This window comes from Triticum urartu, chromosome 6A, assembly GCF_056163025.1.
Source record: "Triticum urartu cultivar PI428250 chromosome 6A, HENAU_Tu73, whole genome shotgun sequence".
NCBI classification, from domain to species: Eukaryota; Viridiplantae; Streptophyta; class Magnoliopsida; order Poales; family Poaceae; genus Triticum; species Triticum urartu.
Genome location: NC_141878.1, coordinates 490,772,849 through 490,785,039, shown reverse-complemented (window position 1 = coordinate 490,785,039; position 12,191 = coordinate 490,772,849).

The following is a 12,191-nucleotide window of genomic DNA, read 5'->3' as shown; positions in this document are numbered from 1 at the left end:
ATGGGAAGGCGCCGCGTGGAGAAGCGTCCACGTGGCCCGCCGTGGTGGGCGTGGTGCGTTGGAGGCGTGAGAGGCGAGGTCGTGACATGCTTCGTGCGCGGACAACGCAACGCAACGCAAACCGTCTCGCCGTTGCCACACACGTCACTGTGTACGGACTGTCAACGGTCAACGTTTGTAAGAGTGGAGATGGTGCGCTTTTGGAAAATCGAGTGGTGCGGTGTTTATTACTTTCTCCATTCACAGATATAAGATGTTCTATTATTTTACTTTTTTTCGATTCAGACTTATTTAAACACATTTTAGAGCCCGCTTGAAATGGATGTAAGTTTATACACCTGTATTTATTTTACGGGTGCAAGTTATAGGTCAACACTTGATTTTGTGCTTGGGATGAAAAACAACTGGAGGAGGTCCGTATCTTAGACCTCCTTTGGTTCATAGGGTAGGAAAATCGTATGAATAGAAAAGTCATAGGAAATGAGATGACATGCATCTCAAACCCTATGAGTATGAATAGGAAAGGAGATGTCCTTTGATTCACTTCATATGATTTTTTTCATTGAGTCTAGAATTTTCCTATGAAATGTGAAGTATAGAAAGAATTCCTCCATAGGAATATGATTCCACTCCGACAAACCAAAGGGCTCTAAAGGAATTTTTCCTACAAAAATCATATCTTATAAAATTCCTATAAAAATCCTCCAAACCAAAGGAGGCCTTAACCGGCCAGAAAACGGGCAGACGGGGCCTTAGTGCATTTATTTGCTCATTTCAGTCCATTTATAGTCTATAATAAAATATCCATTTAGTATACCGTTAAAGAGATGATAGATACTCCCTAAAGCAAACTCTCTCCTTTCCTGAGCCCGCCCCTCTCTCCGCTGTTGCCGATGGCCACTCCAGTGTCGGCGTCCACTACCAACATGCCCGACGGTGACCACTCTGATCCCTGCATCCACATTTTCTCCCCTCTCTCGGCTTACATGGCCTCCGGTAGGTCATCTCGCCATCGGTGTTTTCCTGTCGCTAGCCGGTGGTCTCAGGCTTGGGCCTTTCGACAGACTCCTCACGCTATTCTTAGGGGGGGGGCACATCACTCGAATCTGTAAGGAGGTGCCGGCAACAGCTGCGGCACGGGCTGAGGGGCGGAGGCGGTGCTGTCGCACGCTTCAGCGCCAGCATGAGGCTGGCCTATTATGGCTGCGGTCAGCGTCGGCGTCTTCTCATGAGCGCCGAGAGGTGCCGCCGGACCTTGTGGGTTTGTGTTTCAAAAGCTCCTGAGATGGACATCTCAAGAAGGACCTGGTGCGGTTAAAAAAGTGGACTATATTGAATTGTGTTTTCCTTTTTGGTCAAAGTGTCTCATGCAGAGAAAATTAACTACTCATTACTGATCCCATGACGCGTTTGGATACCTGCATTAGGCCCAGCCAGGTCCGCATGGACAGTTTCCGGCCAGTTTCGTTGCTCGCGTCACATCTAAAAGTTGGCCCGCACGAAACTTAAAGCACCTCTGGGCCTGCATCCAGACAAACACCCAAATTGGCCAAGTTTTTTCCGGAGCCAGGCCCGAGCGATGCTACCCTAGGCACGTGGGCATGGGCGGTTGCACGCGTGGATGCGGTCTCGAGACGTCGCGTTGTTTCCCGAAGCTGCGTCATAAATTACCCTCACCCCCTTCTTCATCGCTCTCCCCCCCCCCCCTCTTCCCCACTCACACCGGCGGCGGCGACCATTGGAGCAACTGCAAGACGATCCAAGAAGGCGGCGAGCAGCGGATTGACCAGAGCATCGGCCATGGCAGTAAGCCCTTACCATGTCTCTCAATTTACTACTACTGAGCCGCGGTATATTCGATTTGTGGACAAGGTTGGAGCGTTAGAGAGGGGATGGAACACATCGGGGGTGGGGGATTGGTTTAGGGGAACACTATCGATGAACCCTCGAATACATCGTTTCTGCATCGATGGCTTCTAGGGTTCTTACGGTCATTGTTTTATTACATCTGGGGTAGGGATTGGGATACAAACTTGTTTAGAAGCACCTAATCCTAGCCGCCGCGACCTTGGAGTCGCGTCGAGCGGCGGGGGGCATAGCCATCTGTTTGGTAACGTAGCAATAATTCAAAAAATTCCTACGTGCCACCAAGATCAATCTAGGACATACTAGCAACGAGAGAGAGGGAGTGCATCTTCATACCCTTGAAGGTCGCTAAGCGGAAGCGTTACAAGAACGTGGTTGGTGGAGTCGTACACGCGGCGATTCAGATCGCGGGCGATTCCGATCTAAGCGTCGAACAACGGCGCCTCCGCGTTCAACACACGTACAGCCCGGGAACGTCTCCTCCTTCTTGATCTAGCAAGGGGATAGGAGAAGTTGAGGGAGAACTCTGACAACATGACGCTGTGGGTGGTGATGGAGCTCGTGGTTCTGCGGCAGGGCTTCGCCAAGCGCTGCGAAGGAGGAGGAGGTGTAGGAGAGGGGGAGGGGTTGCGCCAAGGGAAGGGTGCGGCTGCCCTCTCTCTCCCTCACTATATATAGGAGGAGGGGTGGAAGAGGCGCCCTAGGGTTCCCTAGAGGAGGGGTGGCGGCCACAAGGGAAACCCTAGATGGGTTTGGGTGCCCCCACCCCTAGGAAACTTGCCCCCCAAGCCGGGAGGGGTGGCTGCCCTAGGGGAGGCGCCCCCACCTCTCCAGGTTACGTGAGATGGGGTGGGAGGGGCGCTCAGCCCCTTAGTGGGCTGATGTGCCCCCTCCCCTTGGCACATAAGCCCCCCCCCAACGCTTGCCGGGGCCTCCGAAACCCCTTTCGGACACGCTGGTCGTCACCCGGTACCCACGGAACAATTCCGGACTCCAATACCCTTCGTCCAATATATCGATCTTCACCTCCAAACCATTCCGGAACTCCTCTTCATGTTCGAGATCTCATCCGGGACTCCGAACAACCTTCGGTAACCATATTTCCCATAACAACTCTAGCGTCATCGAACCTTAAGTATGTAGACCCTACGGGTTCGGGAACCATGCAGACATGACCGAGACATCTCTCCGGCCAATAACCGATAGTGGGATCTGGATACCCATATTGGCTCCCACATGTTCCACGATGATCTCATCAGATGAACCACGATGTCGGGGATTCAATCAATCCCGACAATTCCCTTTGTCTATCGGTATGTTACTTGCCCGAGATTCGATCGTCGGTATCCTCATACCTCGTTCAATCTTGTTACTGGCAAGTCTCTTTACTCGTTCCGTAACGCATGATCCCGTGGATAACTCCTTAGTCACATTGAGCTCATTATGATGATGCATTACCGAGTGGGCCCAGAGATACCTCTCCGTCATACGAAGTGACAAATCCCAGTCTCGATTCGTGCCAACCCAACAAACACTTTCAGAGATACCTGTAGTGCTCTGTGAAAGTCTTATCAGGCATCTTGATCTATCTCTATAGATCTTGATACCCAACATGTAAGAAGTTTTACACAGGTCTTCCTTTGAAAAACTCCATTCAAACAACCCTTTATGCTTTCTAGAAATTCTACATCATTTCCGATCAACAATATGTCATCCATATATACCTATCAGAAATGTATTAGTGCTCCCACTCACTTTCTTGTAAATACAAGTTTCTTGCAAACTTTGTATGAACCCAAATGCTTTGATCGCCTCATCAAAGCGTATGTTCCAACTCTGAGATGCTTGCTCCAGTCCATAGAAAGATCGATGGAGTTTGCATACCTTTTAGCATCCTTAGGATTGACAAAAACCTTTTGGTTGCACCACATACAACCTTTCCTCGCGGAAACCGTCAAGGAAACTTTGTTTTGACATCCATCTGCCTGATTTAGTAAATGAAAATGCATCAACTACTAACATAGTTCTAACAACTTTAGCATCACTATGATTGAGACAGTCTCATCATAGTCAACTCCTTGAACTTGTCGGAAACTTCTTTGAGACAAGTCGAGCTTCACAAATGGTGACATTACCATCAGCGTATGTCTTCTTCTTAAAGATCCATTTATTCTCAATGGCTTGCCGTTCATCGGGCAAGTCCACCAAAGTCCATACTTTGTTCTCATACATGGATCCTATCTCGGATTTCATGGCTTCTAGCCATTTGTTGGAATTCGGGCCCACCATCGCTTCTTCATAGCTCATAGGTTCATCGTTGTCCAACAACATGACCTTTAAGACAGGGTTACCACTGAGAACTTGTACACACCCTTGTCGACCAACGAGGTTCGATAGTAATTTGATCTGAAGCTTCATGATCATCATCATTAGCTTTCTCTTCAACTGACGTAGTTGCCACAGAAACATCTTTCTGTGCCACGCTACTCTCTGGTTGAAGTGAAGGTTCAACAACCTCATCAAGTTCTATCTTCCTCCCACTCAATTCTTTTGAGAGAAACTCTTTCTCGAGAAACGACATGTTCTCGGCGACAAACACTTTGCCCTCAGATCTAAGATAGAAGGTATACCCAATCGTCTTGTTTGGGTATTCTATGAAGATACAATTTTCCGCTTTGGGTTCGAGCTTTTCTGACCGAAGCCTATCGACATAAGCATCGTAGCCCCAAACCTTAAGAAACAACAACTTTGGTTTCTTGCCAAACCATAGTTCATACGGTGTCGTCTCCACGGACTAATATGGTGCCCTATTTAAAGTGAATCTAATTGTCTTTAATGCATAACCCCCAAAAATAGCGGTAGATTGGTAAGAGACATCATACACCATATCCAATAAGGTTCGACTACGACGTTCGGACACACCATCATGCTATGGTGTTCCAGGCGGCGTCAACTGTGAAACGATTCCACCTTGTCTTTAGTGATTGCCAAACTCATAACTCAGATACTTTCCCTTTGATCAGATTGAAGGAACTTGATCTTCTTGTTACGATGATTCTCAACGTAACTCTGAAATTGCTTGAACATTTCAAACATTTTAGACTTATGCTTCATTAAGTAAATATACCCATATCTACTCAATTCACCGGTGAAGGTGAGAAAATAACGATATCCGCCGCGCGCTTCAACACTCATCGGACCGCACACATCAGCATGTATGATTTCCAACAAGTCACTTGCCCGTTCCATTGTTCCAAAGAACGGGATTTTAGTCATCTTGCCAAAGAGGCATGGTTCGCATGTGTAAGTGATTCAAAATCAAGTGACTTCAAAAGTCCATTAGCATGGAGGTTCTTTCATGCGCTTTACACCAATATGACCTAAGCGGCAGTGCCACATGAAAGTGGTACTATCATTATCAACTCTACATCTTTTGGCATCAATGTTATGAACATGTGTATAACCACGACTGGGATTCAATAAACCATTCACATTGGGTGCATGACCACAGAAGGTATTATTCATGTAAACAGAATAACCATTATTCTCTGATTTAAATGAATAACCGTATTGCAATAAACATGATCTAATCATGTTCATGCTCAATGCAGACACCAATGCAAACAACATTTACCTAGGTTCAACACTAATCCTGAAGGTAGAGGGAGCGTGCGATGGTGATCACATCAACCTTGGAAACACTTCCAACACACATCATCACCTCGCCCTTAGCTAGTCTCCGTTAATTCCGTAGCTTTTGTTTCGAGTTACCAATATTAGCAACTGAACCGGTATCTAATACCCAGTTGCTACTAGGAGTACTAGTAAGGTACACATCAATAACACACATATATCAAATATACTTTTGTTGAAGTTGACAGCCTTCTTATCTACCAAGTATTTGAGGCAGTTCCGCTACCAGTGACCGTTCCCCTAATAGAAGCACTTTGTCTCGGGTTTGGGTTCTTGGGTTTCTTCACTGGAGCGGCAACTGGCTTGCCACTCAAGAAGTTTCCCTTCTTGCCCTTGTCCTTCTTTGAAACCAGTGCTCTTATTAACCATCAACACTTGATGTTCCTTCTTGATTTCTACCTTTACGCCCTTAAGCACGATGAACAGCTCCGGGATTCTCTTCCCTTGAATGTTATAGTTCATCACGAAACTCTAGTAGCTTGGTGATAGCGACTAGAGAACTTTTGTCAATCCCTCTCTTATCTGGAAGATTAACTCCCACTTGATTCAAGTGCTTGAAGTACCCAGACATTCTGAGCACATGCTCACTGGCTGAGCTATTCTCCTCCATCTTGTAGGCAAAGGTCTTATCAGAGGTCTCAACCTCTCAACACGGGCATGAGCCTGGAATACCAATTTCAGCTCTTCGAACATCTCATATGTTCTATGGTGTTCAAAACGCTTTTGGAGCCCCGACTCTAAGCCGTAAAGCATGGCGCACTAAACTATCAAGTAGTTATCAGAACATGTCTACCAGATGTTCAAAACATCCACATACGACGCAAGAGGGGTTGGCACACCGAGCGGTGCATCAAGGACAGAAGCCTTCTGTGTAGCAGTGAGGACAATCCTCAGACTACAGCCCTAGTCCACACAATTGCTTACAATATCTTTCAACTTAGTCTTTCTCTAGGAACGTATTAAAACAAAGAGCTAAAGCGCGAGCTATTAATCCACAACATAATTTGCAAAGACAATTTAGACTATGTTCATGATAATTAAGTTCATCTAATCAAATTATTCAATGAACTCCCACTCAGATAGACATCCCTCTAGTCATCTAAGTGATACATGATCCGAATCGACTAGGCCGTGTCCGATCATCACGTGAGATGGACTAGTCATCAACGGTGAACATCTCCATGTTGATCGTATCTACTATACGACTCATGTTCGACCTTTCGGTCTCTCGTGTTCCGAGGCCATGTCTGTACATCCTATGCTCGTCAAGTCAACCTAAGTGTTTTGCATGTGTAAATCTGGCTTACACCCGTTGTATTCGAACGTTAGAATCTATCACACCCGATCATCACGTGGTGCTTCGAAACAACGAACCTTCGCAACGGCGCACAGTTAGGGAGAACACTTTCTTGAAATTTTAGCGAGGGGTCATCTTATTTATGGTACTGTTGTTCTAAGCAAATAAGATGTAAACATGACAAACATCACATGCAAATCATAAAGTGACATGATATGGCCAATATCATCTTGCGCCTTTGATCTCCATCTTAGAGGCGCGTCATGAACACCATCGTCACCGGCATGACACCATGATCTCCATCATTATGATCTCCATCATCGTGTCTTCATGAAGTTGCCTCGCCAACTATTACTTCTACTACTATGGCTAATAGTTAGCAATAAAGTAAAGTAATTACATGGCGTTTTCATTGACACGCAGGTCATAAATAAATTAAGACAACTCATATGGCTCCTGCCGGTTGTCATACTCATCGACATACAAGTCGTGATTCCTATTACAAGAACATGATCAATCTCATACATCACATATATTATTCATCACATCCTTTTGGCCATATCACATCACATAGCATACCCTGCAAAAACAAGTTAGACGTCCTCTAATTGTTGTTGCATGTTTTACGTGGCTGCTATGGGTTTCTAGCAAGAACATTTCTTACCTACGCAAAACCACAACGGTGATATACCAATTGCTATTTACCCTTCATAAGGACCCTTTTCATCGAATCCGATCCGACTAAAGTGGGAGAGACAAACACCCGCCAGCCACCTTATGCATCAAGTGCATGTCAGTCGGTGGAACCAGTCTCACGTAAGTGTACGTGTAAGGTCGGTCCGGGCCGCTTCATCCCACAATGCCACCAGATCAAGATAAGACTAGTAACAGTAAGCAAATTGAACAAATCATTGCCCACAACTGCTTTGTGTTCTACTCGTGCATAGAATCTATGCATAGACCTAGCTCATGATGCCACTGTTGGGTAACGTAGCAATAATTCAAAAAAATTCCTACGTGTCACCAAGATCAATCTAGGACATACTAGCAATGAGAGAGAGGGAGTGCATCTTCATACCCTTGAAGATCGCTAAGTGGAAGCGTTACAAGAACGCGGTTGGTGGAGTCGTACACGCGGCGATTCAGATCGCGGGCGATTTCGGTCTAAGCGTCGAACAACGGCGCCTCCGCGTTCAACACACGTATAGCCCGGGAACGTCTCCTCCTTCTTGATCCAGCAAGGGGAGAGGAGAAGTTGAGGGAGAACTCCGACAGCACGACGGTGTGGTGGTGATGGAGCTCGTGGTTCTGCGGCAGGGCTTCGCCAAGCGCTACGGAGGAGGAGGAGGTGTAGGAGAGGGGAAGGGGCTACGCCAGGGGAAGGGTGCGGCTGCCTGATACGTCTCCAACGTATCTATAATTTTTGATTGCTCCATGCTATATTACCTACTGTTTTGGACTATAATGGGCTTTATTTTCCACTTTTATATTATTTTTGGGACTAACCTATTAACCGGAGGCCCAGCCCAGAATTGCTGTTTTTTGCCTATTTCAGTGTTTCGGAAAAACAGAATATCAAACGGAGTCCAAACGGAATGAAACCTTCGGAAACGCGATTTTCTCATCACATAAGACCCAAGAGACTTGGACCCTCTGTCAAGAAAGCCACGAGGCGTTCATGAGGGTGGAGGCCCCCCTGATGTCTACTACACAACCTTCTTCTTGTAGACGTTGTTGGACCTCCAAGTGCAGAGGTTTGTAGGACAGTAGCAAATTTCCCTCAAGTGGATGACCTAAGGTTTATCAATCCGTAGGAGGCGTAGGATGAAGATTGTCTCTCTCAAGCAACCCTGCAACCAAATAACAAAGAGTATCTTGTGTCCCCAACACATCCAATACAATGGTAAATTGTATAGGTGCACTAGTTCGGCGAAGAGATGGTGATACAAGTGGTATATGGATAGTAGATAATAGTATTTGTAATCTGAAATTATAAAAACAGCAAGGTAGCAAGTGATAAAAGTGAGCGTAAACGGTATTGCAATGCTAGTAAACAAGGCCTAGGGTTCATACTTTCGCTAGTGCAAGTTCCCTCAACAATAATAACATAATTGGATCACATAACTATCCCTCAACATGCAACAAGAGTCTCTCCAAAGTCACTAATAGTGGAGAACGAACGAAGAGATTATGGTAGGGTACGAAACCACCTCATAGTTATTATTTCCAATCAATCTGTTGGGCTATTCCTATAAGTGTCACAAACAACCCTAGAGTTCGTACTACAATAACACCTTAAGATACAAATCAACCAAAACCCTAATGTCACCTGGATACTCCAATGTCACCTCAAGTATCTGTGGGTATGATTATACGATATTCATCACACAATCTCAGATTCATCTACTCAACCAACACAAAGGACCTCAAAGAGTGCCCCAAAGTTTCTACCGGAGAATCACGACGAGAACGTGTGCCAACCCCTATGCATAGGTTCCCAATGTCACGAAACCCGCAAGTTGATCACCAAGACATATATTCCTCCCTCATAATAATTTTCAGTAGCATCATGAATGAATTCAACAATATAACCATCACTTAAAGCATTCTTTTCATGATCTACAAGCATAGAAAATTTACTACTCTCCACATAAGCAAAATTCTTCTCATGAATAATAGTGGGAGCAAACTCAACAAAATAACTATCATGTAATTGAAAATTAAGATCAAGATGGCAAGTTTCATGGTTATCATTATTCTTTAAAGCATACGTGTCATCACAGTAATCATCATAGATAGGAGGCATGCTTTCATCATAATAAATTTGCTCATCAAAACTTGGGGGACAAAAAATATCATCTTCATCAAACATAGCTTCCCCAAGCTTGTGGCTTTGCATATCATTAGCATCATGGATATTCAAGGAATTCATACTAACAACATTGCAATCATGCTCATCATTCAAAGATTTAGTGCCAAACATTTTGTAGATTTCTTATTCTAGCACTTGAGCACAATTATCCTTTCCATCATACTTACGAAAGATATTAAAAAGATGAAGCATATGAGGCACACTCAATTCCATTTTTTATATAGTTTTCTTTTATAGACTAAACTAGTGATAAAACAAGAAACTAAAAGACTCGATTGCAAGATCTAAAGATATACCTTCAAGCACTCACCTCCCCGGCAACGGCGCCAGAAAAGAGCTTGATGTCTACTACACAACCTTCTTCTTGTAGACATTGTTGGGCCTCCAAGTGCAGAGGTTTGTAGGACAGTAGCAAATTTTCCTCAAGTGGATGACCTAAGGTTTATCAATCCGTAGGAGGCGTAGGATGAAGATGGTCTCTCTCAAGCAACCCTGCAACCAAATAACAAAGAGTCTCTTGTGTCCCCAACACACCCAATACAATGGTAAATTGTATAGGTGCACTAGTTCGGCGAAGAGATGGTGACACAAGTGGTATATGGATGGTAGATAAAGGTATTTGTAATCTGAAAATATAGAAACAGCAAGGTAACTAATGATAAAAGTGAGCGTAAACGGTATTGCAATGCTAGTAAACAAGGCCTAGGGTTCATACTTTCGCTAGTGCAAGTTCCCTCAACAATAATAACATAATTGGATCACATAACTATCCCTCAACATGCAACAAAGAGTCACTCCAAAGTCACTGATAGCGGAGAACGAACGAAGAGATTATGCTAGGGTACGAAACCACCTCAAAGTTATTCTTTCCAATCAATCTGTTGGGCTATTCCTATAAGTGTCACAAACAACCCTAGAGTTCGTACTACAATAACAACTTAAGATACAAATCAACCAAAACCCTAATGTCACCTGGATACTCCAATGTCACCTCAAGTATCCGTGGGTATGATTATACGATATTCATCACACAGTCTCAGATTCATCTACTCAACCAACACAACGGACCTCAAAGAGTGCCCCAAAGTTTCTACGGGAGAATCACGACGAGAACGTGTGCCAACCCCTATGCATAGGTTCCCAATGTCACGAAACCCGGAAGTTGATCACCAAGACATATATTCCTCCCTCATAATAATTTTCAGTAGCATCATGAATGAATTCAACAATATAACCATCACTTAAAGCATTCTTTTCATGATCTACAAGCATAGAAAATTTACTACTCTCCACATAAGCAAAATTCTTCTCATGAATAATAGTGGGAGCAAACTCAACAAAATAACTATCATGTAATTGAAAATTAAGATCAAGATGACAAGTTTCATGGTTATCATTATTCTTTAAAGCATACGTGTCATCACAGTAATCATCATAGATAGGAGGCATGCTTTCATCATAATAAATTTGCTCATCAAAACTTGGGGGACAAAAAATATCATCTTCATCAAACATAGCTTCCCCAAGCTTGTGGCTTTGCATATCATTAGCATCATGGATATTCAAGCAATTCATACTAACAACATTGCAATCATGCTCATCATTCAAAGATTTAGTGCCAAACATTTTGTAGATTTCTTCTTCTAGCACTTGAGCACAATTATCCTTTCCATCATACTTACGAAAGATATTAAAAAGATGAAGCGTATGAGGCAGACTCAATTCCATTTTTATATAGTTTTCTTTTATAGACTAAACTAGTGATAAAACAAGAAACTAAAAGACTCGATTGCAAGATCTAAAGATATACCTTCAAGCACTCACCTCCCCGGCAACGGCGCCAGAAAAGAGCTTGATGTCTACTACACAACCTTCTTCTTGTAGACATTGTTGGGCCTCCAAGTGCAGAGGTTTGTAGGACAGTAGCAAATTTCCCTCAAGTGGATGACCTAAGGTTTATCAATCCGTAGGAGGCGTAGGATGAAGATGGTCTCTCTCAAGCAACCCTGCAACCAAATAACAAAGAGTCTCTTGTGTCCCCAACACACCCAATACAATGGTAAATTGTATAGGTGCACTAGTTCGGCGAAGAGATGGTGACACAAGTGGTATATGGATGGTAGATAAAGGTATTTGTAATCTGAAAATATAGAAACAGCAAGGTAACTAATGATAAAAGTGAGCGTAAACGGTATTGCAATGCTAGTAAACAAGGCCTAGGGTTCATACTTTCGCTAGTGCAAGTTCCCTCAACAATAATAACATAATTGGATCACATAACTATCCCTCAACATGCAACAAAGAGTCACTCCAAAGTCACTAATAGCGGAGAACGAACGAAGAGATTATGGTAGGGTACGAAACCACCTCAAAGTTATTCTTTCCAATCAATCCGTTGGGCTATTCCTATAAGTGTCACAAACAACACTAGAGTTCGTACTACAATAACACCTTAAGATACAA